Source organism: Mauremys reevesii, linkage group 1, assembly GCF_016161935.1.
Source record: "Mauremys reevesii isolate NIE-2019 linkage group 1, ASM1616193v1, whole genome shotgun sequence".
NCBI classification, from domain to species: domain Eukaryota; kingdom Metazoa; phylum Chordata; order Testudines; family Geoemydidae; genus Mauremys; species Mauremys reevesii.
Window position 1 is genome coordinate 308585892 of NC_052623.1, and position 23503 is coordinate 308609394.

The 23503-nt window shown below is 60.3% G+C and overlaps 1 long non-coding RNA gene across 1 annotated transcript in view; it reads left to right on the top strand.

Annotated features, from left to right (window-relative positions):
• Positions 1-159: 159 nt before the first annotated feature.
• Positions 160-23503, top strand: part of LOC120395868 — a 62978-nt gene continuing 39634 nt past the window's right edge. The window contains exon 1 of the long non-coding RNA XR_005592867.1: positions 160-298. This is a non-coding gene — a long non-coding RNA (uncharacterized LOC120395868). The remainder of the gene's footprint in view (positions 299-23503) is intronic.

Sequence of the window (23503 nt, forward strand, 5' to 3'; positions counted from 1 at the left end):
TGATCAAGACTAGTTCACTGTTTTCCATTACTTTGACTGGGTTCCTGGTTTATCTAGATGTGTTTCTTTGCTTGTGGAAAATAAAACACATCAAAAAGAGATGAAGTTTTATGAGGACTGCTTTAACCTTACTCACTCTAAATGTATTGGCAGAAATCGGATGTTTGCACTGTGGACCTGATCCAGCATTCATTAAAATCGATGGGACGTCTTTCACTGATTTCAGTAAACATTGGATCCAAGTCTACACGAGCTGATGAAAATGTAATTTATTTGTTCAATATGTGTTCCACTCAAGGTAACCTTGTACATCCAATACATATTTTAAAGAAGTTAATGTTTTAACTAATAGTTCCAAAGGTATTTAAAATGGTTAAAAACAATTACCCCCCACCTCCAAGTAGAATGGGATAATTAGATTTATGTGTGTTTACCGGAAATTAGAGAGGATTATTTAGTTGTTTAAGAACATCTCTGAAATATATAGATTCCCTGAAGTCACAGGTTTGACTTCCAGGAGGGCTGACTCATCCCTTTCCATCCATCTAAATAAATAAATTGACTTCTATACAGTTGATGGTGCAGAGGTGTTTCAGATAATTGAATCTGCCAGCTATTCATGGATGTTAAAGATTCTACAGTAATTTTTGTTAGAATATTGATTGTTTCTGGTGGCCTGGTTGCCAAAAAGTTCCTTATTTCCCCAAGTCTTGCCCCACTGCTGCACGGCAATTGTCTGCTGAGATGGAGGCCACTTTGCTCTGCTGTGTTTGTGTGTTTTAGAATCCGTGCAATATTAAGCATAGTACATTTAAGGAATGATATACATTAAAATGGTGAGGATGAAGAAGAAAAAGAATGAAAGTGGTGTATAAGTGGTTCCAGTACTGAATGAAGTGAGAGGCTACAAAGATATTTATTCAACAAAGGGCCAATCATCACAATTCATTACAAGGGCAGATGCTTAATTATTTGACCTCATTGAGAGTTTTGCTTAACCACAGAATTTGTTGGGGGGTAGGCAGGCAACTATTCATACAGCGGTATCTAAACTTCTTTGATTCTGATTGACCCCAAAAAATTCTGTAGTCCTCAGAGTGTCTGTAAGATACATTACAATGATAAAATAGTTTTACAATTCGTCCCATTAATTTTTGTCAAATCTTTTCTTTCACAGATTGAATGCAAATGGAATCATAGCTCCCTAATCTGATTTATAGCACGCTGTGCTTTTTATGCACAAAAACACTATTTTGTTTTTCTCTTTATGTGTCAGACATAGATGACAAATGAAACTTTAAAACTCTCAGTTGAAGCATAAAGCTAATGAATAAGGTTAAATGATTGCAAAATAGAAAATGCACAACAGATCTTTAGAAAGTCAAGTTTATGGCAATTGTCTAATTTACAACATAATAGTATCTTAAGGGGTCAAATTCTGCATTGACTTGTATATCCTTATTACATCCTCCAGTTATGTTAGTGCAAGGCATTGACTTCCATTCGGTTAATTTCTCCAGCATGACTGAGAAGAAAATATCATATAGAGAGCAAATAGGATGTATATCAGAACAAACGTTTGGCCCATAATCATTATTCTGATGTAAAACATCAAGTCTCATTTTCATAATTTGTGTTACTGGACATGCACGTTGTTTGCGTGTGTGAGTGTGTGTGTCTGTACCGAGGGAATCACTGTGTATGTATATACACACACACTTTTTGTGTATACACATGCATACACAAACAACTCTATATGTTAAAGATAACTAAACAAGGTGTAAATCCATTAATTTCACTTCAGTTATGCTAAGGATGAATCCAGAAGGGCACCCTCTGGCATTACTTATGCAAGTAGATGTAATGGATTCACACTGGTGTAAATGAGAACAAAACTTGACCTGGAATCAGTGCTTCTATCTTTCACAAATAACTACAAAGACAGTTACACTTACTGTAGGACTATCCTCTCCCATTCACCTTTGCATAAATACTCAGCTGATACTATGGTTTCCTATCTTTGAAAAGCAAAGGTTACTCACTTCTTCAGTCTAGATTACTTTCATTTCAGCTACATCGCCAAAAAAGATTGTTCATTCTCTCTCTCTGGGCTTTATAGTCAACCGCAGTGATTTTCCATCTATAAACTGAAACACAATATGGCAACTGCCTCATACATGCTTCTTGAGGGGGGAGAGAGAGTCTTTGTTTAAAGGTGCAGTGCACCAAAAATGGAGGAACAATTCTTTCCCTCTACACAAGGATGGACTCCACAGATAGCAGCAGGAGTTCCACAAGCTGACTGAGGGAAGAATATGGTGCTTTGATACCAACTCACTCATGATTTAACATTGTTATTGTAATGAATCAGTAAAAGGGGTTTACATTTAGAAACCTAAAAAGTGATCAAGAATGGCCAACAGTAGCATATAATTCCTTTGTCTTTGTTTTGTTTTTAGTGTATACTTTGGTGCAATGTTTGAATTCAGAAAAGGTATAAAGTATTATTCTCCCCAGCCCCAAAATGTGATAGTATATTACAGTTCCCCTCCTGTGGCTACTTTATCCCCACTTTTCAAGAAACAAAAGGCAAAACTATGGACCACATCCTCAGCTGGTGTAAATCAGATTAGCTGAGATGAAACCAATTTAATATTCCAATTGATACCAGCTGAGGTTCTGGCCAATAAGTGTGGTGGGTTATATGGCATAATCGCTTAGGCCTAGTTAACATTCGCAGTGGTGTGTAGGGTACACGTAGCTACATGCCACAATGAAAAGCATGCTGTGTCCACATTGCGCTATGTAACTACATGTGGCAGTGAAAGGCTCTGGCAGTGGGGAGACAGCAGGGAAAGGCTTCAGCAGCTCCATGCTGTTGGAGCCTTTGCCCACTGCCTCCTTGCTGCCAGAGCCTTTGCCTGTGGTGGGGAATGGTTCTGGCAGTGGGGAGGCAGTGGTGCATTATACTGCTCAAAACACCAGTGTAAACATGGGAGGCACTGATGGGTGTGTAGAGAGCCACGTTGGGGACATATCTCAAGGTTCTGGTATGTCTTTACTCTACTCACCTAAGCAATGCCTTACCAATACTGCTATTTATACCCACGCTAGAAGAGAATACAGTGTAGGCACTCTACATGCCATTGTAAATGTAGACATAGCCTTAGATTCTCTGCTCCTGTATTTAAGTACCGCTGCTTTGGTAAATTAATTCCTGAAAAATTACATGGATTACTCACAAAAATTAATTTACACTTCCATGATTTAGAACAATTATATGTAAGAAGCTAGAGGTTATTTATGCTTAATGAAATCTTTACAAGGCAGTTGATACTTGCTTTGCTCTTCTAGCCAAAGGTATTACAATTAAAATGAATTTTTCTTCATTGCCATTATAAGAAAATTGTAAAGCCTTGCCAAATTTGCAGAATACAGCTATGGGATATTATTCAGTGTAAGACTTAATTCTAAAATTTAATGAACTGCATTTGCATTTTTCATTAGCTACAGTTCTTGTATTTCTTCAGCGATGGTTTAAGATTATTCTTGAAGTATAAAGTCCAGCTCTGAATTACAACATCATAGTATTTTGGATTTTTTTAATGAACCCACCATGTCTACACATTTGGTTGGAAAAAATACATGCCTAGCTAGTTCACTCTGTTGTGTAGTTCATAGGGATGACAAACATAGCTGGAAAATTTGAACCAGCTAACCAGAGTTCTGTATCACCCAATCTGGATAGTAGAAATCAGGTCTGGACTAAAAAAACTAGACCCAAACATAAGAAAAAAATACTGGAGGTTTAAAATTGAGGCCTTGGGTCTGGTCCACTTTCTGTGGTCTGGGTTCTGTGTCAGATTCTGCAGGGTGTTCCATTTCTGGATTCTGTATGGCTGGCCCTAATATGAGGCAGTGAAGCACCCCCTTGCTGTTCCTGTTCCTAATGAGGCACTGATGGACTCCTTCTTGTTCCAAAGTACTCTCCCCAAGTTCTTTCAGGCCCCTGAGAATAAAAGGAAGAATCTGGCCCAGTTCAGGGCTGATTGGGGAGAAAACAGGATGGAACTCAGTCTCTCTGTGTGAAGGAAGATTTGAGGGTAGAGAAACAGGGCCAATAGCCAGGGCAGCTACTGAGGGAAAAGCACTTAGCCCATCCCAGGACAGAATGATGCTCAGCTAAGAAGCTGTTTCAGAGATTGGTGATGACCCAATTCCAAAAAATCAACCCAAAAGTTGATTTTACTTTTTTCTTGGGAACATTTCGGGGCTAACCCCTTTCAGCATCCCAAAGACACAGGGAGCTGAGACTTCCTTCCCTTCCTCCCAGGGAGATCCACGGCGATGTCAGGACACCAGGAAGGTCCAAAAAGGGGTGCTACTCCAGCCACACCATTACAGCCATCTTTGTCACATCTCTTTCCAGACTGTGTCCCCAGTGCTGGTTATAGGCAGAGGTGCCACTATACCAGGGCCGGCTCCAGACCCCAGCGCACCAAGCGCGCGCTTGGGGCAGCGTGCCGTGGGGGGGCGGCAGGCGGCTCTGGTGGACCTCCCGCAGGCATGCTCCACCGAAGCTGCGGGACCAATGGACCCTCCACAGGCATGTCTGCGGGAGGTCCACCGGAGCCGTGGGACCGGCGACTGCCAGAGCGCCCCCCGCGGCGTGCCGCCCTGCTTGGGCCGGCGCAATTCCTAGAGCCGCCCCTGCACTATACAGTCTTTGTACCATCAGAGATTTCTCCCAAAGCTGGGGAGAATCTCCCATGGGCAGCTAAACTGTCTTTCCACCCAGAAAGCCCCTGTGGTGTGGTGCAAAGTGTCCACCCTATAGTGAAGAATCAGAGCCTATTATTTTGGTTAGGAATGGCTAATTGACATCAGTGTGTTTGCACTGTGATGGTTCCATTGTACTCTCAGTATCTACAGGTAGCTCCATTCTTAGTACCAGGTCCTGGTTTAAAGGAAATGCTAGACACTGCACTTAAAAAAATTAGTAAGGGTCCTGACATGATGGAGTGGCTGTAAGTTCTCATATTGACTTGTCTTAAGTCAAGCAAAGGAAACTGAACTCAGGCTGATGTGGCTAATCTCAAGACTAGATTAAAATTGATAGTAAGAAATAAACCAGTCATGGCAGGAAGACAGCACAGAATTTAGCTCACCATTAAATTAGCCTCATTTTATTATTATTTTGGTTTAATTGAAGTGAATGTGGCCCTAGACCTTATAGAAGCATGTCCTTTTGTACAGAAAAATATGCATTCTGCTGTAGGTATTGGTAATTTATTTCTGCTTGTTTTGGAAGGTAGGTAATGAATAAAGTAATTGAAGGATTCCTATCAGGTCTGGATAATATGCTTTAGTCCCAGGAATAAGAAGTGTGGTAGATAAATAAGCTTAGAGAGAATTTTCTAAGCAAAGTTGACAGCTTAAAGAGATAAGCTGGCACAATTAAAGAGAGCATAGATAAGATTTTATATTACAAGGTAATAACACAGCATGTGCTAAGATTTTCAAATTTGTACTCAAGGATAAAAAAGATACAAAATGACATGTAACTGAGGGACCTGAAATCATTCAGGCAGACAGCTGCTTCCACCTAAATATAGTGGCTTATACCGTTGTCAGAACTAGAGCAAACAGCACCTAAACACAAATATAACATTCGTAATGCCTGTTTTATTGGCATAGCGTAGTAATTTATTTAGGTGATTTGTTGAATTTTATTATGTTGAAATTTCATTTTGGCTATTTGTCTCGTTTAAATATTTACTAGATATGTGGAGTGATAGATAACACTGGCACACACAGTGGTGTTGGTTGTTTGATTTGTATCCTGTTTCCACAGAGGACCAATGCTTTTCTTTGACTAGCATGAAATGATTTTGTTTACATTAATGAGTTCCTCGTTTTGTGCTTGTTATGTACTAACCTCCAGTACCCTGTTCCATCCGGGGTTAGGCTAATGCCTAGGCCCAATAGTTTATTTTAAAAAGTAGCAGACCATTGTACTTCTCTCTAATGTATGTGAAATGAGTGGTCAAATCATCTGAGTTTGAATGCCTGGTGGGATATGGAGGCCCCAAAGGAATAGAAAACCTGGGCAAATATGAAAGATCAGGTTCAGAGGAGTGAGATGTGTATAGAGTCAGTGTACTATTGGGTAATCCGGGAGAGGGGGCGGGCGGAAGCCCGCCCCATGCTAACGGATCCCCCCCCCAGCCTAAGGGGAGGATCCACAGGGCCACGGAAACCCACTAAGTGCGGGGGACAACTAATAAAAGAACAGGGGCAGGAGTGAGGTCAAAGGGTCAGAAGGAGGGAGCCTGATGGGGACACCGAGCAGAGAACCCCGGACAGCGCCCACTGCTCCTCGAAGGCGTTAAGGGAGCCAGCGGACGCCGCCCAGAGGAACTCCGCCCGGAGACGTGAGCGGACAAGGGACCGGAAACAAGCCCCACAGTCGCAGGAGTCTCCGTCGGCCAACCTCCTCTCCCTGGTCGCGTGGATGGCCTTTTTAGCCAGGGCGAGGAGGAGGTTGACCAGGAGGTCCCGCGACTTTGTGGGGCCACGGATAGGGAGTGCATGGATAAGGAGGTGGGGGGAAAAGTGCAACCAGAAACGCAAGAGGATATTAGTGAGGAGCCGGTATAGGGGCTGCAACCTGGCGCACTCTAGGTAAACATGCGCCAGGGTCTCCCTCACGCCGCAGAAGGGGCAGGTGTCCGGGACAGGGGTGAACCGCGCCAAGTACACGCCCGTGCTCACGGCCCCGTGAAGGAGCCGCCAGCTGATATCCCCGGCGGGCCTCGGGACCAGGGTGGAGTACAGGCTGGCCCACCGGGGCTCCTCACCCTCCACAGGTGGCAAGAGGTCCCGCCACTTGGTGTCGGGGCGGGACACGAGGGTGAGGAAGTGAACGGTATGGAGCACGAGCGCGTAGAGTTGTTTCCTTGGCGCGGTTTGGAAACGGACCGGCTGCAGATCGTGCAGCCGGCTGGCGGAGAAGGGGCGGGGGGGCCGGTCGGGTCCACGGGGCAGGGGCCCGATGAAGAGGTCCGGAGGGCTCGGGTGGGGGTGGGCGGGCGTGCCTCACGCAGGACCCGGTCGAGGTAAGCCCGAGCAGCGGGCGGCAAGCGGCCTTCACCTCCTGTAGTACGCGCCGGGAGTACAAGGTCTGGAGAGCCCCATCCGCCGAGCGGCGTCAGGATCCAGCCAGTCTCCCGGTCGTAGTCCAGGAGGTCTCCGACCCTGGTGGCTTCTGCCAGGACCAACCTCTGGCGCACGCGGGACTCCGCCACCTGCACACGGAGCTGAGGGTTGTGTAGCAGGGGCTCCGCGAGGAGGTCTGCCCCCTCGGTGGCCGCCACGGACCTGGTCGCAGAGAACAGCTTCCAGGTCCGGAGGAGGTCCTGGTAGAAGACCGGCAGCCCGGAGAGGTCTCGCGGAAGGCCCCTCGGGTCGAGATAAAGGAGCTGCCAGTCGTATCGGAGCCCTCGGAAGCGGCGCAGGAAGGCGTGCGCCAGGGCTCTCCATGCCGGACTACCCGCACCATAAAGGAGCCTCTGCAGTGCCTGGAGGCGGAAGACGTGGACCTGAGTGCGGAGGCACTTCAGGCCCTGCCCTCCCTCCTCCAGGGGCAGGTGGAGTACCCCTGCAGGGACCCAGTGCAGTCCTGGCCAAAAGAACTCCAGCACCACCCTCCGGAGGTCGGTCAGGAACACCGGGGCCGGGACCAGGGTGTTGAGCCGGTACCAGAGCATGGACAGGACCAGTTGATTCAGCACCAGTGCCCTCCCTCGGAGGGAAAGGCACCGGAGGAGTCCTGTCCATTTCCGGAGCCGCTCCGCCACCCTGCCCAGCAAACCTTGCCAGTTCTCCGGCGGAGAGGGATGCGTGGCAGAAAGGTAAACGCCGAGATAGAGCAGCGGACCCGCGCTCCACCGGATGGCCTGAAGCGGGTGGGAGGGAGCTCGCCTGCCACCCGTCCCCGACCACCAGGCCAGAGCTCTTGACCCAGTTGACCCGGGCGGAGGAGGCCGCCGAGTACACGGCTTGGCAGGCCTCCACCCGCGCCAAGTCGCCCGGGTCCTGGACCACGAGGAGCACATCGTCGGCGTACGCCGACAGGACCAGCCGCAGCTCCGGCTCCCGAAGCACCAACCCCGTCAACCTCCTGCGGAGGAGACAGAGGAAGGGCTCGATCGCCAGGGCGTACAGCTGGCCCGAGAGGGGGCACCCCTGCCGCACTCCCCGCCCGAAGCTGACCGGCTCGGTCAGGGTCCAGTTGAGCCTGACCAGACACTCTGCGGAAGCGTACAGCACCTGGAGAAAGCCCACAAACTGGGGTCCGAAGCCTAACGCCTGCAGAGTGCCCAGGAGATACCCGTGGTCCACCCTGTCGAACGCCTTCTCCTGATCCAGGGACAGGAGGGCGAACGACAGACCATCCCTGCACCCAAGCTCCAAGAGATCCCGGACCAGATACAGGTTATCGAAGATGGTACGGCCCGGGACGGTGTAGGTCTGGTCTGGGTGGATCACGTCCTCCAGCACGGACCCTAGCCGAATCGAAATGGCCTTTGCAACAATTTTATAGTCCGTACTGAGGAGCGAGATGGGACGCCAATTCCGTAAATCGCGGAGGTCCCCCCTCTTCGGCAATAAAGCGAGCACGGCTCGCCTGCACGAGAGAGGGAGGACCCCGCTCCGCAAGGACTCGGCCCAGACGGTGACTAGGTCTGGGCCGAGGACGTCCCAGAACACGCGGTAGAACTCCACGGTCAGCCCGTCCATGCCCGGGGATTTATTGGTGGGCATGCGACGGAGGGCTTCCGAGAACTCAGCCAGAGTGAGAGGCAGCTCTAGCCGGTCCCGGTCGCCCGCGCTGACCGTCGGGAGTCCGTCCCAGAGCACTTTGCAAGCGGCAGGATCGGTCGGATCCGGGGAGAAAAGGCGCGCGTAGAAGGTCCGGGCCCTCTCGCACATCTCCGCCGGATCCGTGAGGGGGGAGCCGTCCTCCGCCAGGAGGCAGGTGACGTGCTTCTTGGCCCCCCTCCGTTTCTCCAGGGCGTAGAAGAAGCGGGAGCCGCGATCCATCTCCCGAAGGAGGCGGATGCGGGATCGAACAAAGGCGCCCCGGGCCCGATGGTCTTCGAGGACCCGGAGCTCCTCCCGCTTCTCCCGGCACGCTCCGCAGCGGATGGATCCTCGGGGTTGGCGGCCAGACGCCTCTCCAGCTCTAAGACCTCCCGCTCCAACTGCCCTATCGCCGCATCCCTCCGTCGGCTGGCGCCCCGGGTGTAGTCACGGCAGAAGAGCCGGGCGCGCACCTTCCCCACGTCCCACCACCGCCGCGCCGAGGGAAAGGCGCGCCGCTGCCCTCGCCAGGCCAGCCAGAACTCCCGGAAGGACGCCACGAAGCCCCCATCCTCCAGCAAGCTGTTGTTGAAGTGCCAATAGGCCGGCCCCGGCCTCTCCGCGCATAGAGAGGCCGTCACGGTGACAAGGTGGTGGTCCGAAAAAGGGGCCGGCCGGACGCTGGAGGACTGGGCCCGTGAGAGATGGAACCGGGACAGATAGATGCGGTCCAACCGGGAGTGGCACGACCGATGGGCTCCCACCCGGACATAGGTGTACGTGGAGGCGTCGTCCGGGTGGTGGTCGCGCCAGACGTCCACCAGGGAGTGATGGGCGATGATCTCCCTGAGGACGTCCGCGGCGGCCGGGCTCTGCTCGGTCCCCGAGCGGTCCCGCTCCTCGAGGACGGTGTTAAAGTCCCCGCCCAGGACCAGGCACTCACGAGGATCCAGGGAGCCGAGGAAGGCGGACGCCTGCCGATAGAACTGCAGCCGCTCCGGGGCAAATGCTGGGGCATAGATGTTGATGAGGTTGACCACAAGCCCCGCCATGCGGACCCGGAGGTGCAGCAGGCGGCCCGGCACAGCCTCGGCGACCCCCAGCACCTCTGGCCGTAGGTCGGGGGAGAACAGGGTAGCCACTCCAGCCTGATGGGTGGTGAGATGGCTGAAGTAGACCCCGTCCCCCCACTCCAGCCGCCAGTTAGCTTCGGCGGCCGGATCCGTGTGGGTCTCCTGCAGGAAAACCACGGAGTACCCCCCCTCCCGAAGGAAGGAGAGCACCTGGCTCCTGCGGAAACCCACCCTACAGCTCCGGGTGTTTAGTGTGGCGAAGGTGATGACTGCCATGAGGAGGGTTGGGGGGCATCCACGTCAGCAGGGGCGCTCACGGCCCCCGTTGGGCCACGCAGCAAACCGTGGCCCACCCCGAAGGCGAGCAGGGAGTCACGGAAGCCGCGCGCCCGGTGGTAAGCCGCGACATTCCGCTTCCCGGTCCCCTTGCCCTCCCCTATGAGGGCCGCGTGGCCAGGAGGAGCTGGTGGAAGTCCCCCAGCGCTGGAGAGCAAGCACGACCTTGTTGCGGGAGCCCGGACGTCCTCCAGGAACTCCTGCAACTCCTCTCTCAGCACATGGGGTGGGGCCTCTGGCGCAGCCCGTGGCCTACTGGGACGGGCAAGCAGGGGCGGACCCGGCTCAGTGGGGGTGGCGGAGGAAGAGTACAGCCCGAGGGGGTCGGGACTGCGAAATTCAACGCCGCTCCCTGGGGGTCATCCTCGGGGAAAGGGAAGGAGACAGCCCCAGGGGCGGCAAGAACATCATGGGAGGTGGAGGGGACAGGGCTGGGGTCAGGAGCAGGGGTGGGGGGAGGGAGAGAGACGGGACCCTGGGCCTCAGGAGCTGAGCCATCAGTAAGTGGCTCCTCGCGGCCAGGTACGGGAGTTGGAGGGGTAGGGAGGGGGTCCCCAGTGACACCGGGCTCAGGCTCAACGGCAGGCAGAGCAGCCTCGGCACGGGGAGATGTGGAACCCTCAGGGGGGCCCCCACCCGGGAAGGAACCCGATTGCTCCGCACCACCGAGGGACACCCCCGGTAGCCCATCTCCCTGCCACGAGGCACCGGCCGTCACCGCAACAGGCTCGGCGGCCAGCAGCGGGGTGCCATCCGCAGCCGGGCAGGTCGGGGAGTCCAGGGGACCCGCGGAGGCGGGAGCGGACGTAGCAGGAGGGATGGTGGAGCATGGGGAAGGGGGAGCTGGGGTGAGGTCGGCCAGGTCGAGGCCCGTCGGCAGAGGGTCGTCCTCCCGGGGTGACCGGGGTCAGACCCAGGGCCTCGATCTCTGCAAAGATGGAGGGGAGCTCACCACCCACCATCCCAGAGTCCTCCCCGCTTGCGCCCGAGGCGACGCTCACCTCGGGTATTGCGGGGGGCACAGGAGGCAAGGGAACAGGAGGGGCTCCATCGGGGGCCTCCGCAGGGAGGGACTGCGGAGGAGGGATGGTGGTACCCTCCGGTGCTGCCACGTCTTCCCTAGCCGTCATCGGCAGATGGGGTATCCCCGTGGGCATGGCGGAAGGCTCGGTGCCTGCAGCCCCTTCCTGGTCTTACGGGGCTTCCACGGCAGATGGCACGAGTTGAGCCCGAGCCTTCCGCTTACCCGCTTACCCTCCACCGGGTCCAGCCCTCCATGGCATCGCCTGCGGGCTGGTCAACAGGATTGGGTCAGGGGCAAGGAAGATGGTTTGGCGCTGGGAGAGGCACTGGTGGAACAACAGGAAGGAGGGATGAGTCCCCCTGGGGAGAGCCCTCTCCCACGCCCGGCAGTATCCCTGCCGCACCCTCCTCCACAGGCCCCGCCAGAGTGCAGGTAGCGGAGGCGGGGCTCTCCCGCTCATCAGGGCGCCCTGGAGGACGACCCCCTGAGGCCCGAGCGGGAGCAGTGATGGGCTGAGGAGGAGGAGGGGCGGCTCTGGGTACCGGGCAGCCGGGGGCGCCGGCGATGACAGGGCCAGTGCTGTGCCGGGGTTCGGGGGTCCCGAGAGCTCCTCCGAGCCGGGCCAAAGGGCAGTCCCTCCGGACGTGCCCCGTCGCCCGGCAGAGGTAGCACCGGGCCTCCCCCGTGGAGTAGTGCACCCGGTACTGGGCCCCCTGAAAGGGGACCAGGAAGGACCCCTCGAGCGCCTCTCCGCCACGTGCCGCCGGCGGCAGCTGAAGCTGCACCTGCCGGCGGAACGAGAGGACGTGACGGAGGGCGGGGTCCTTGCAGCCCAAGGGGAGAGGGCTCACAATGGAAATGGGCTTCCCCAGGGTCGAGAGGGCGGGTAACAGGGCGGCATTGGGCAGGAAGGGAGGGACGGAGGTCAGGACGACACGGACCCCCAGGTCCTCCAGCGGCTCCAGGGGCGAACACGCCCCACCGCCAGGCCCTTCTCCACCGCCTCCTGGGCGGCGGCCTCCGAGGCAAGGAAGAAGACCACCTTGCCGTACATTTTGGAGGCCGCCACAATGGCCGTGGGCCCCACCACCCTCGCCAACGCCCGCACGTAGGTCTCCACGTGGGGCGAGGCGGGCACCAGGAGGCAACGGATGCCGTGCTTCCGGGTCAAGGTGGGGAAGGGGCCCCGGCCGCTGTAGATGGTAGCGGAGGCGGCGGTTGGGGAAGATGACGTAGCGGCGGGCGGGGGGGCCGCCGCCACCTGGGCGTACGCTCTGGGGGCCGAGGGAGGGGCACCCGCAGAGCTGGTGGAGGGAACAGCGGGAGGACGCGCGGCCGGTGGCGGGGCCGCAGCAGCGGTGGCAGGCCCCGCCATGGAGGGCTTAGTCTTTCTAGCGGGGCCCTTCCCCTTCTTTTTGCCCTGGCCCTTTCCGCCGGCTGGGGGGGTTCCCCCAGAGGCGGAAGGGGCGAGGGACGTGGCAGCAGCAGAGGGCACCCCATCGGTCGCCGCTGCCGGCGCCTCAGCGGTAGCGGTGGCAGGAGGTCCGGCAGCGGCGGTTGAGGTCGAGACCGGGAGGCGTTTGGGGGGAGCAGGCGAGGCAGGGGGGACAGACGTCATCCCGGGAATCCCACCCGCCGCGCCTCCCGCCATGCTGAATGGGGAGGGAGGGCAAACACCGGAGAAAGGGGGTGGCGGGAAGGGACAGGTCACCTACTCCTCCCTGCTAGGCTGTGGGCAGGGAGGATGGTGCCAACAATAGAGGGGGGGGCAGATACGGGGACTATCAAGGACTTGGGGGTCAGGTACCGACACAGGAGCAAAATCCGGCTCCTCTAGCTGCACTAAGGGAGGCGGGAGAAACAAGAGCAATGGGGGTGCAGTGCAGGAGGGGCAACTTAAACAGGGAGAGGCACAAGCGCACTGATGGAACTATGGGCGCACGAGGAGGGGCTAATCAGGGTGAGGGCGCGGAGGAGGAGCAAGCAGGCTGGGAGTGGGGCAGAGGGACCAAGGGGCTGGCTTCAGGGCTGGGGCAGGACAAACAAAGCTGCAAAGGGAGACGGGCGGGGCAGGCAAACAAACTGAAGCTGGGGGGGGGGGGAAGGCTACTAGGGGCGAACGGGGCAGGCAACAAGGGGCAAGGCTAGGGGCCTGTTGCAGAGAGGAAGGGTCAGTCCAGGGAAGGGGGTGCGTGCACCCACAAGCACTTGTGCACAGTCAATGGCTAGCTGGCTGCCGCTGGAGGCCCAAACGGTGGCAATAGGGCGTGGCAGGCCAGGCGAGCAGCTGAGTCCCAGAGGCAGGAACCGAGGCAGATGGTAGGGGACTGCAGGGGTGGTGGAGGGGACAGCGGTGGTGGTGGGGGTTGGGGGGGGACACAGATGGACCAGGGGGCAGGCTCCACGCCACACCCCCACGTCCCCACAAACACAGTCTAAACCCCCACCACTAGAGCACAGTCAAAAAGTTACTCAGTTTGTAAGGCCCCCTCCACAGTGGTCTTCAGATTCCTGTGCAGGCCCCCAGCAGCCGGTGGTCTCCGCAGTCCTCTCTGTCCTCCCCCAGGCTCCAGCAGCTCCCCAGGACAACCACAGCTCCAGCAGCAGCAGCAGCAGCTCCTCCTCCGTCTCCAGCAGCCCTGGTGGCCAGGCAGGAAGGACTCCCCACAGGTGGTAGCTGTAGTGGTGGTGGTGGTGGTGGGGTCCCAACTTCTCCCTCCAGAGATGGGGGAGTGGGGGCTGGCCAGCAAGGCCCCCCCCACCCCGCACTCACTCAGCAGCAGCAGCAGTCCAGGAAGGAGTCCTCCAGCCAGCAGCAGTCCAGGAAGGGAGAAGGGGCTCCAGCCAGCAAGGCAGCCAGAGAAGGGGGGGGGCACTCCAGCCAGCAGGGCAGCCCAAGCAGGCAGAGCGCTCCCTGTACTATTGGGTTATCCGGGAGAGGGGGCGGGCGGAAGCCCGCCCCATGCTAACGGATCCCCAGCCTAAGGAGGATCCACAGGGCCACGGAAACCCACTAAGTGCGGGGACAACTAATAAAAGAACAGGGGCAGGAGTGAGGTCAAAGGGTCAGAAGGAGGGAGCCTGATGGGGACACCGAGCAGAGAACCCCGGACAGCGCCCACTGCTCCTCGAAGGCGTCAAGGGAGCCAGCGGACGCCGCCCAGAGGAACTCCGCCCGGAGACGTGAGCGGACAAGGGACCGGAAACAAGCCCCACAGTCGCAGGAGTCTCCGTCGGCCAACCTCCTCTCCCTGGTCGCGTGGATGGCCTTTTTAGCCAGGGCGAGGAGGAGGTTGACCAGGAGGTCCCGCGACTTTGTGGGGCCACGGATAGGAGTGCATGGATAAGGAGGTGGGGAAAAGTGCAACCAGAAACGCAAGAGGATATTAGTGAGGAGCCGGTATAGGGGCTGCAACCTGGCGCACTCTAGGTAAACATGCGCCAGGGTCTCCTCACGCCGCAGAAGGGGCAGGTGTCGGGACAGGGTGAACCGCGCCAAGTACACGCCCGTGCTCACGGCCCCGTGAAGGAGCCGCCAGCTGATATCCCGGCGGGCCTCGGGACCAGGGTGGAGTACAGGCTGGCCCACGGGCTCCTCACCCGCCACAGGTGGCAAGAGGTCCCGCCACTTGGTGTCGGGGCGGAACACGAGGGTGAGGAAGTGAACGGTGTGGAGCACGAGCGCGTAGAGTTGTTTCCTTGGCGCGGTTCAGAAACGGACCGGCTGCAGATCGTGCAGCCGGCTGGCGGAGAAGGGGCGGGGGGGCCGGTCGGGTCCACGGGCAGGGGCCCGGCGAAGAGGTCCGGAGGGCTCGGGGTGGGGTGGGCGGGCGTGCCTCACGCAGGACCCGGTCGAGGTAAGCCCGAGCAGCGGGCGGCAAGCGGCCTTCACCTCCTGTAGTACGCGCCGGGAGTACAAGGTCTGGAGAGCCCCATCCGCCGAGCGGCGCCAGGGATCCAGCCAGTCTCCCGGTCGTAGTCCAGGAGGTCTCCGACCCTGGTGGCATCTGCCAGGACCAACCTCTGGCGCACCGCGGGGGCCTCCGCCCCCTGCACACGTAGCTGAGGGTTGTGTAGCAGGGGCTCCGCGAGGAGGTCTGCCCCCTCGGTGGCCGCCACGGACAGGGTCGCAGAGAACTGTTTCCAGGTCCGGAGGAGGTCCTGGTAGAAGACCGGCAGCCCGGAGAGGTCTCGGAAGGCCCTCGGGTCGAGGTAAAGGAGCTGCCGGTCGATCGGAGCCCTCGGAAGCGGCGCAGGAAGGCGTGCGCCAGGGCTCTCCATGCCGGACTACCCGCACCATAAAGGAGCCTCTGCAGTGCCTGGAGGCGGAAGACGTGGACCTGAGGGCGGAGGCACTTCAGGCCCTGCCCTCCTCCTCCAGGGGCAGGTGGAGTACCCTGCAGGGACCCAGTGCAGTCCTGGCCAAAAGAACTCCAGCACCACCCTCCGGAGGTCGGTCAGGAACACCGGGCCGGGACCAGGGTGTTGAGCCGGTACCAGAGCATGGACAGGACCAGTTGATTGAGCACCAGTGCCCTCCTCGGAGGGAAAGGCACCGGAGGAGTCCTGTCCATTTCCGAGCCGCTCCGCCACCCTGCCCAGCAACCTTGCCAGTTCTCCGCGGAGAGGGATGCGTGGCAGAAAGGTAAACGCCGAGATAGAGCAGCGGACCCGCGCTCCACCGGATGGCCTGAAGCGCGGGTGGAGGGAGCTCGCCTGCCACCCGTCCCCGACCACCAGGCCAGAGCTCTTGACCCAGTTGACCCGGGCGGAGGAGGCCGCCGAGTACACGGCTTGGCAGGCCTCCACCCGCGCCAAGTCGCCCGGGTCCTGGACCACGAGGAGCACATCGTCGGCGTACGCCGACAGGACCAGCCGCAGCCCGGCCCCGGCACCAACCCGTCAACCTCCCGCGGAGGAGACAGAGGAAGGGCTCGATCGCCAGGGCGTACAGCTGGCCCGAGAGGGGCACCCCTGCCGCACTCCCGCCCGGCTGACCGGCTCGGTCAGGGTCCAGTTGAGCCTGACCAGACACTCTGCGGAAGCGCACAGCACCTGGAGAAAGCCCACAAACTGGGGTCCAAGCCTAACGCCTGCAGAGTGCCCAGGAGATACCCGTGGTCCACCCTGTCGAACGCCTTCTCCTGATCCAGGGACAGGAGGGCGAACGACAGACCATCCCTGCACCCAAGCTCCAAGAGATCCCGGACCAGATACAGGTTATCGAAGATGGTACGGCCCGGGACGGTGTAGGTCTGGTCTGGGTGGATCACGTCCTCCAGCACGGACCCTAGCCGAATCGAAATGGCCTTCGCAACAATTTTATAGTCCGTACTGAGGAGCGAGATGGGACGCCAATTCCGTAATCGCGGAGGTCCCCTCTTCGCAATAAGAGCACGGCTCGCCTGCACGAGAGGGAGGACCCCGCCCGCAAGGACTCGGCCCAGACGGTGACTAGGTCTGGGCCGAGGACGCCCCAGAACACGCGGTAGAACTCCACGGTCAGCCCGCCCATGCCCGGGATTTATTGGTGGGCATGCGACGGAGGGCTTCCGAGAACTCGCCAGAGTGAGAGGCAGCTCTAGCCGGTCCGTCGCCCGCGCTGACCATCGGGAGTCCGTCCCAGAGCACTTTGCAAGCGGCAGGATCGGTCGGGTCCGGGGAGAAAAGGCACGCCAGAAGGTCCGGGCCCTCTCGCACATCTCCGCCGGATCCGTGAGGGGGAGCCGCCCGCCAGGAGGCAGGTGACGTGCTTCTTGGCCCTCCGCTTCTCCAGGGCGAAGAAGCGGAGCCGCGATCCATCTCCGAAGGAGGCGGATGCGGATCGAACAAAGGCGCCCGGCCCGATGGTCTTCGAGGACCCGGAGTTCCTCCCGCTTCCCGGCACGCTCCGCAGCGATGGATCTCGGGCTGGCGGCCAGACGCCTCCAGCTCTAAGACCTCCCGCCCAACTGCCCTATCGCTGCATCCTCCGTCGGCTGGCGCCCGGGTGTAGTCACGGCAGAAGAGCCGGGCGCGCACCTTCCCACGCCCCACCACCGCCGCGCGAGGAAAGGCGCCGCTGCCTCGCCAGGCCAGCCAGAACTCCCGGAAGGACGCCACGGCCCCATCCTCCAGCAAGCTGTTGTTGAAGTGCCAATAGGCCGCCCCGGCCTCCGCGCAGAGAGGCCGCCACGGTGACGAGGTGGTGGTCCGAAAGAGGCCGGCCGGATGCTGGAGGACTGGGCCCGTGAGAGATGGAACCGGGACAGATAGATGCGGTCCAACCGGGAGTGGCACGACCGATGGGCTTCCACCCGACATAGGTGTACGTGGAGGCGCCGTCCGGTGGTGGTCGCGCCAGACGTCCACCAGGGAGTGATGGGTGACGATCTCCCTGAGGACGTCCGCGGCGGCCGGGCTCTGCTCGGTCCCCGAGCGGTCCTGCTCCTCAAGGACGGTGTTAAAGTCCCCGCCCAGGACCAGGCACTCACGAGGATCCAGGGAGCCGAGGAAGGCAGACGCCTGCCGATAGAACTGCAGCCGCTCCGGGGCAAATGCCGGGGCATAGATGTTGATGAGGTTGACCACAAGCCCCGCCATGCGGACCCGGAGGTGCAGCAGGCGGCCCGGCACAGCCTCGGCGACCCCCAGCACCTCTGGCCGTAGGTCGGGGGAGAACAGGGTAGCCACTCCAGCCTGATGGGTGGTGAGATGGCTGAAGTAGACCCCGTCCCCCCACTCCAGCCGCCAGCTAGCTGGGCGGCCGGATCCGTGTGGGTCTCCTGCAGGAAAACCACGGAGTACCCCCCCTCCCGAAGGAAGGAGAGCACCTGGCTCCTGCGGAAACCCACCCTACAGCTCCGGGTGTTTAGTGTGGCAAAGGTGATGACTGCCATGAGGAGGGCTGGGGGGGATCCACGTCAGCAGGGGCGCTCACGGCCCCCGTTGGGCCGCGCAGCAAACCGTGGCCCACCCCGAAGGCGAGCAGGGAGTCACGGAAGCCGCGCGCCCGGTGGTAAGCCGCGACATTCTGCTTCCCGGTCCCCTTGCCCTCCCCTATGAGGGCCCGCGTGGCCAGGAGGATCCGGTGGAAGTCCCCCCAGCGCTGGAGAGCAAGCACGACCTTGTTGCGGGAGCCCCGGACGTCCTCCAAGAACTCCCGCAATTCCTCTCGCAGCGTATGGGGGGGCGGGGTCACTGGCCTCCGGGGGTCCACCGATGGGACCTCTGGCGCAGCCCCGTGGCCCACCGGGACAGGCAAGCAAGGGGTGGGCCCTGGCTCAGTGGGGGGCGGCGGAGGGAAGAGTACAGCCCCGAGTGGGTCGGGACTGTGAAATTCAAAGGCCGCTCCCTGGGAGTCATCCTCTGGGAAAGGGAAGGAGACAGACCCAGGGGCGGCAATAACATTACAGGAGGTGGAGGGGGCAGGGCTGGGGTCAGGAGCAGGGGTGGGGGGAGGGACAGAGATGGGACCCTGGGCCGCAGGAGCTGAACCATCAGGACGGGGCTCCTCGCGGCCAGGCACGGGAGTTGGAGGGGGAGGGAGGCGGTCCCCAGTGACACCGGGCTCAGGCTCAACGGCAGGTAGCGCAGCCCCGGCGCGGGGAGATGCCGAACCTCGGGGGCCCCACCCGGGAAGGAACTCGATCGCCCGCACCACCGAGGACACCCCAGTAGCGAGGAGTTCAGGACCCGCGGAGGCGGAGCGGACGAGCAGGAGGGATGGTGGAGCATGGGGAAGGGGGCTGGGGTGAGGTCTGCCAGGTCAAGGCCCGTCGGCAGAGGGTCGTCCTCCCCGGGTGACCGGGTCAGACCCAGGGCCTCGATCTCTGCAAAGATGGAGGGGAGCTCACCACCCACCATCCCAGAGTCCTCCCGCTGCGCCCGAGGCGACGCCACCTCGGGTATTGCGGGGGGCACAGGAGGCAAGGGAACAGGAGGGGCTCCATCGGGGGCCTCCGCAGGGAGGGACTGCGGAGGAGGGATGGTGGTACCCTCCGGTGCTGCCACGTCTTCCCTAGCCGTCATCGGCAGATGGGTCAACCCCTGGGGCGCGGCAGAAGGCTCGATGTCGGCGGCCCCCTTTCTGGTCTTACGGGGGGTTTCCGCCTCAGGTGGCACGGGCGGAGCTCGAGCCTTCCGCTTGCCCCGCTTACCCCCCACCCGGGTCCAGCCCTCCATGGCATCAGCGGTGGGCCGGTCGACAGGGGTTGGGTCGGGGGGCAAGGAGGCCAGTTCGGGGGCTCGGAGAGGCACTGGGGGGACAGCAGGAGAGAGGGAAGAGTCCCCCTGGGGAGAGCCCTCTCCCACGCCCAGCAGTACCCCTGCCGCACCCCCCTCCACAGGCCCCGCCAGAGTGCAAGTAGCGGAGGCGGGGCTCTCCCGCTCATCAGGGCGCCCTGGAGGACGTACCCCTGAGGCCCGAGCGGGAGCAGTGATGGGCTGAGGAGGAGGAGGGGCGGCTCTGGGTACCGGGCAGCCGGGGGCGCCGGCGATGACAGGGCCAGTGCTGTGCCGGGGTTCGGGGGTCCCGAGAGCTCCTCCGAGCCGGGCCAAAGGGCAGTCCCTCCGGACGTGCCCCGTCGCCCGGCAGAGGTAGCACCGGGCCTCCCCCGTGGAGTAGTGCACCGGTACTGGGCCCCTGAAAGGGGACCAGGAAGGACCTCGAGCGCCTCTCCGCACGTGCGCCGGGCGGCAGCTGAAGCTGCACCTGCCGGCGGAACGAGGACGGACGGAGGGCGGGTCCTTGCAGCCCAAGGAGAGGGCTCACAATGGAAATGGGCTTCCCAGGGTCGAGAGGGCAGGTAACAGGGCAGCATTGGGCAGGAAGGGAGGGACGGAGGTCAAGACGACACGGACCCCCAGGTCCTCCAGCGGCTCCAGGGGGACGAACACGCCCCCCACCGCCAGGCCCTTCTCCACCGCCTCCTGGGCGGCGGCCTCGAGGCAAGGAAGAAGACCACCTTGCCGCACATTTTGGAGGCCGCCACGATGGCCGTGGGCCCCACCACTCGCCAACGCCCGCACGTAGGTCTCCACGTGGGGCGAGGCGGGCACCAGGAGGCAACGGACGCCGTGCTTCCGGGTCAAGGTGGAAGGGGCCCCGCCGCTGTAGATGGTAGAGGAGGCAGCGGTCGGGAAGATGACGTAGCGGCAGGCGGGGGCCGCCGCCACCTGGGCGTATGCTCTGGGGGCCGAGGAGGGGCACCGCAGAGCTGGTGGAGGAACAGCGGGAGGGACGCCGCGGCCGGTGGCGGGGCTGCAGCAGCGGTGGCAGGCCCCGCCATGGAGGGCTTAGCCTTTCTAGCGGGGCCCTTCCCCTTCTTTTTGCCCTGGCCCTTCCCACCGGCTGGGGGGGCTCCCCCAGAGGCAGAAGGGGCGAGGGACGTGGCAGCAGCAGAGGGCACCCCGTCGGTCGCCGCTGCCGGCGCCTCAGCGGGAGTGGTGGCAGGTGGTCCGGCAGCGGCGGTTGAGGTCGAGACCGGGGGGCAATTGGGGGGAGCAGGCGAGGGAGGGGGAACAGACGTCGTCCCGGGAATCCCACCCGCCGCGCCTCCCGCCATGCTGAACGGGGAGGGAGGGCAAACACCGGAGAAAGGCGGGGGGGTAAGGGACAGGTCACCTACTCCTCCCTGCTAGGCTGTGGGCAGGGAGGAGGGTGCCAACAATGGGGAGGGGGCAGATACGGGACTATCGAGGACTCGGGGGTCAGGTACCGACACAGGAGCAAAATCCGGCTCCTCTAGCTGCACTAAGGGAGGGGGCGGGGGAAACAAGAGCAATGGGGGGTGCAGTGCAGGAGGGGCAACTTAAACAGGGGAGAGGCACAAGCGCACTGATGGGACTATGGGCGCACGAGGGGAGGGGCTAATCAGGGTGAGGGGCCGCGGAGGGAGGGGAGCAACCAGGCTGGGGGTGGGTCAGAGGGACCAAGGGGCTGGCTTCAGGGCTGGGGCAGGACAAACAAAGCTTCAAAGGGAGACGGGCGGGGCAGGCAAACAAACTGAAGCTGGGCTGGGCTGGGCTGGGCGGGGGGGGGGAAGGCTACAAGGGACAAACGGAGCAGGCAACAAGGGGCAAGACTAGGGGGCCTGTTGCAGCGGGGCCGGGGTCAGTCCAGGGGAAGGGGGGGGTGCGTGCACCCACAAGCACTTGTGCACAGTCAATGGCTAGCTGGCTGCCGCTGGAGGCCCAAACGGTGGCAATAGGGCGTGGCAGGCCAGGCGAGCAGCTGAGTCCCAGAGGCAGGAACTGAGGCAGATGGTAAGGGACTGCAGGGGTGGTGGAGGGGGCAGCGGTGGTGGTGGGGGTTGGGGGGGGGACACAGATGGACCAGGGGGCAGGCTCCACGCCACACCCCCGTGTCCCCACAAACACAGTCTAAACCCCCACCACTAGAGCACAGTCAAAAAGTTACTCAGTTTGTAAGGCCCCCTCCACAGTGGTCTTCAGATTCCTGTGCACTTCTCAGCAGCCGGTGGTCTTCTCAGTCCTCCTCCAGGCTCCAGCAGCTCCCCAGGACAAACAGAACTCCAGCAGCAGCAGCAGCCTCTCCTCCTCCAGCAGCCCTGGTGGCCAGGCAGGAAGGACCCCCCCAGGTGGGAGCTGTAGTGGTGGTGGTGGGGTCCTGGCTTCTCCCTCCAGAGGTGGGGGAGTGGGGGCTGGCCAGCAAGGCCCCCACCCCTCACTCACTTGCTCAGCAGCAGTTGTAGCAGCAGCAGTCCTGGGAAGAAGCACTCCAGCCAACAGCAGCAGCCCAGGAAGGGAGAAGGAGCTCCAGCCAGCAAGGCAGCCAGAGAAGGGGGGGCACTACCGCCACCAGGGCAGCCCAAGCCGGCAGTGCGCTCCCGGTACTATTGGGTAATCCGGGTGTGGGGGCGGGCGGAAGCCCGCCCCATTCTAACGGTTCCCCCCCCCCCCCAGCCTAAGGGGAGGATCCACAGGGCCACGGAAACCCACTAAGTGCGGGGGACAACTAATAAAAGAACAGGGGCAGGAGTGAGGTCAAAGGGTCAGAAGGAGGGAGCCTGATGGGGACACCGAGCAGAGAACCCCGGACAGTGCCCACTGCTCCTCGGCGTTAAGGAGCCAGCGGACGCCGCCCAGAGGAACTCCGCCCGGAGACGTGAGCGGACAAGGGACCGAAACAAGCCCCACAGTCGCAGGAGTCTCCGTCGGCCAACCTCCTCTCCTGGTCGCGTGGATGGCCTTTTAGCCAGGGCGAGGAGGAGGTTGACCAGGAGGTCCCGCGACTTTGTGGGGCCACGGATAGGGAGTGCATGGATAAGGAGGTGGGGAAAAGTGCAACCAGAAACGCAAGAGGATATTAGTGAGGAGCCGGTATAGGGGCTGCAACCTGGCGCACTCTAGGTAAACATGCGCCAGGGTCTCTCACGCCGCAGAAGGGGCAGGTGTCGGGACAGGGGTGAACCGCGCCAAGTACACGCCCGTGCTCACGGCCCCGTGAAGGAGCCGCCAGCTGATATCCCGGCGGGCCTCGGGACCAGGGTGGAGTACAGGCTGGCCACGGGCTCCTCACCCTCCACAGGTGGCAGAGGTCCCGCCACTTGGTGTCGGGGCGGACACGAGGTGAGGAAGTGAACGGTATGGAGCACGAGCGCGTAGAGTTGTTTCCTTGGCGCGGTTTGAAACGGACCGCTGCAGATGTGCAGCCGGCTGGCGGAGAAGGGGCGGGGCCGGTCGGGTCCACGGGCAGGGGCCCGGCGAAGAGGTCCGGAGGGCTCGGGGTGGGGTGGACGGGCGTGCCTCACGCAGGACCCGGTCGAGGTAAGCCCGAGCAGCGGGCGGCAAAGCGGCCTTCACCTCCTGTAGTACGCGCCGGGGAGTACAAGGTCTGGAGAGCCCCATCCGCCGAGCGAGCGTCAGGGGATCCAGCCAGTCTCCCCGGTCGTAGTCCAGGAGGTCTCCGACCCTGGTGGCTTCTGCCAGGACCAACCTCTGGCGCACCGCGGGGGACTCCGCCACCTGCACACGGAGCTGAGGGTTGTGTAGCAGGGGCTCCGCGAGGAGGTCTGCCCCCTCGGTGGCCGCCACGGACCTGGTCGCAGAGAACAGCTTCCAGGTCCGGAGGAGGTCCTGGTAGAAGACCGCAGCCCGGAGAGGTCTCGCGAAGGCCCTCGGGTCGAGATAAAGGAGCTGCCGGTCGATCGGAGCCCTCGGAAGGGCGCAGGAAGGCGTGGCGCCAGGGCTCTCCATGCCGGAC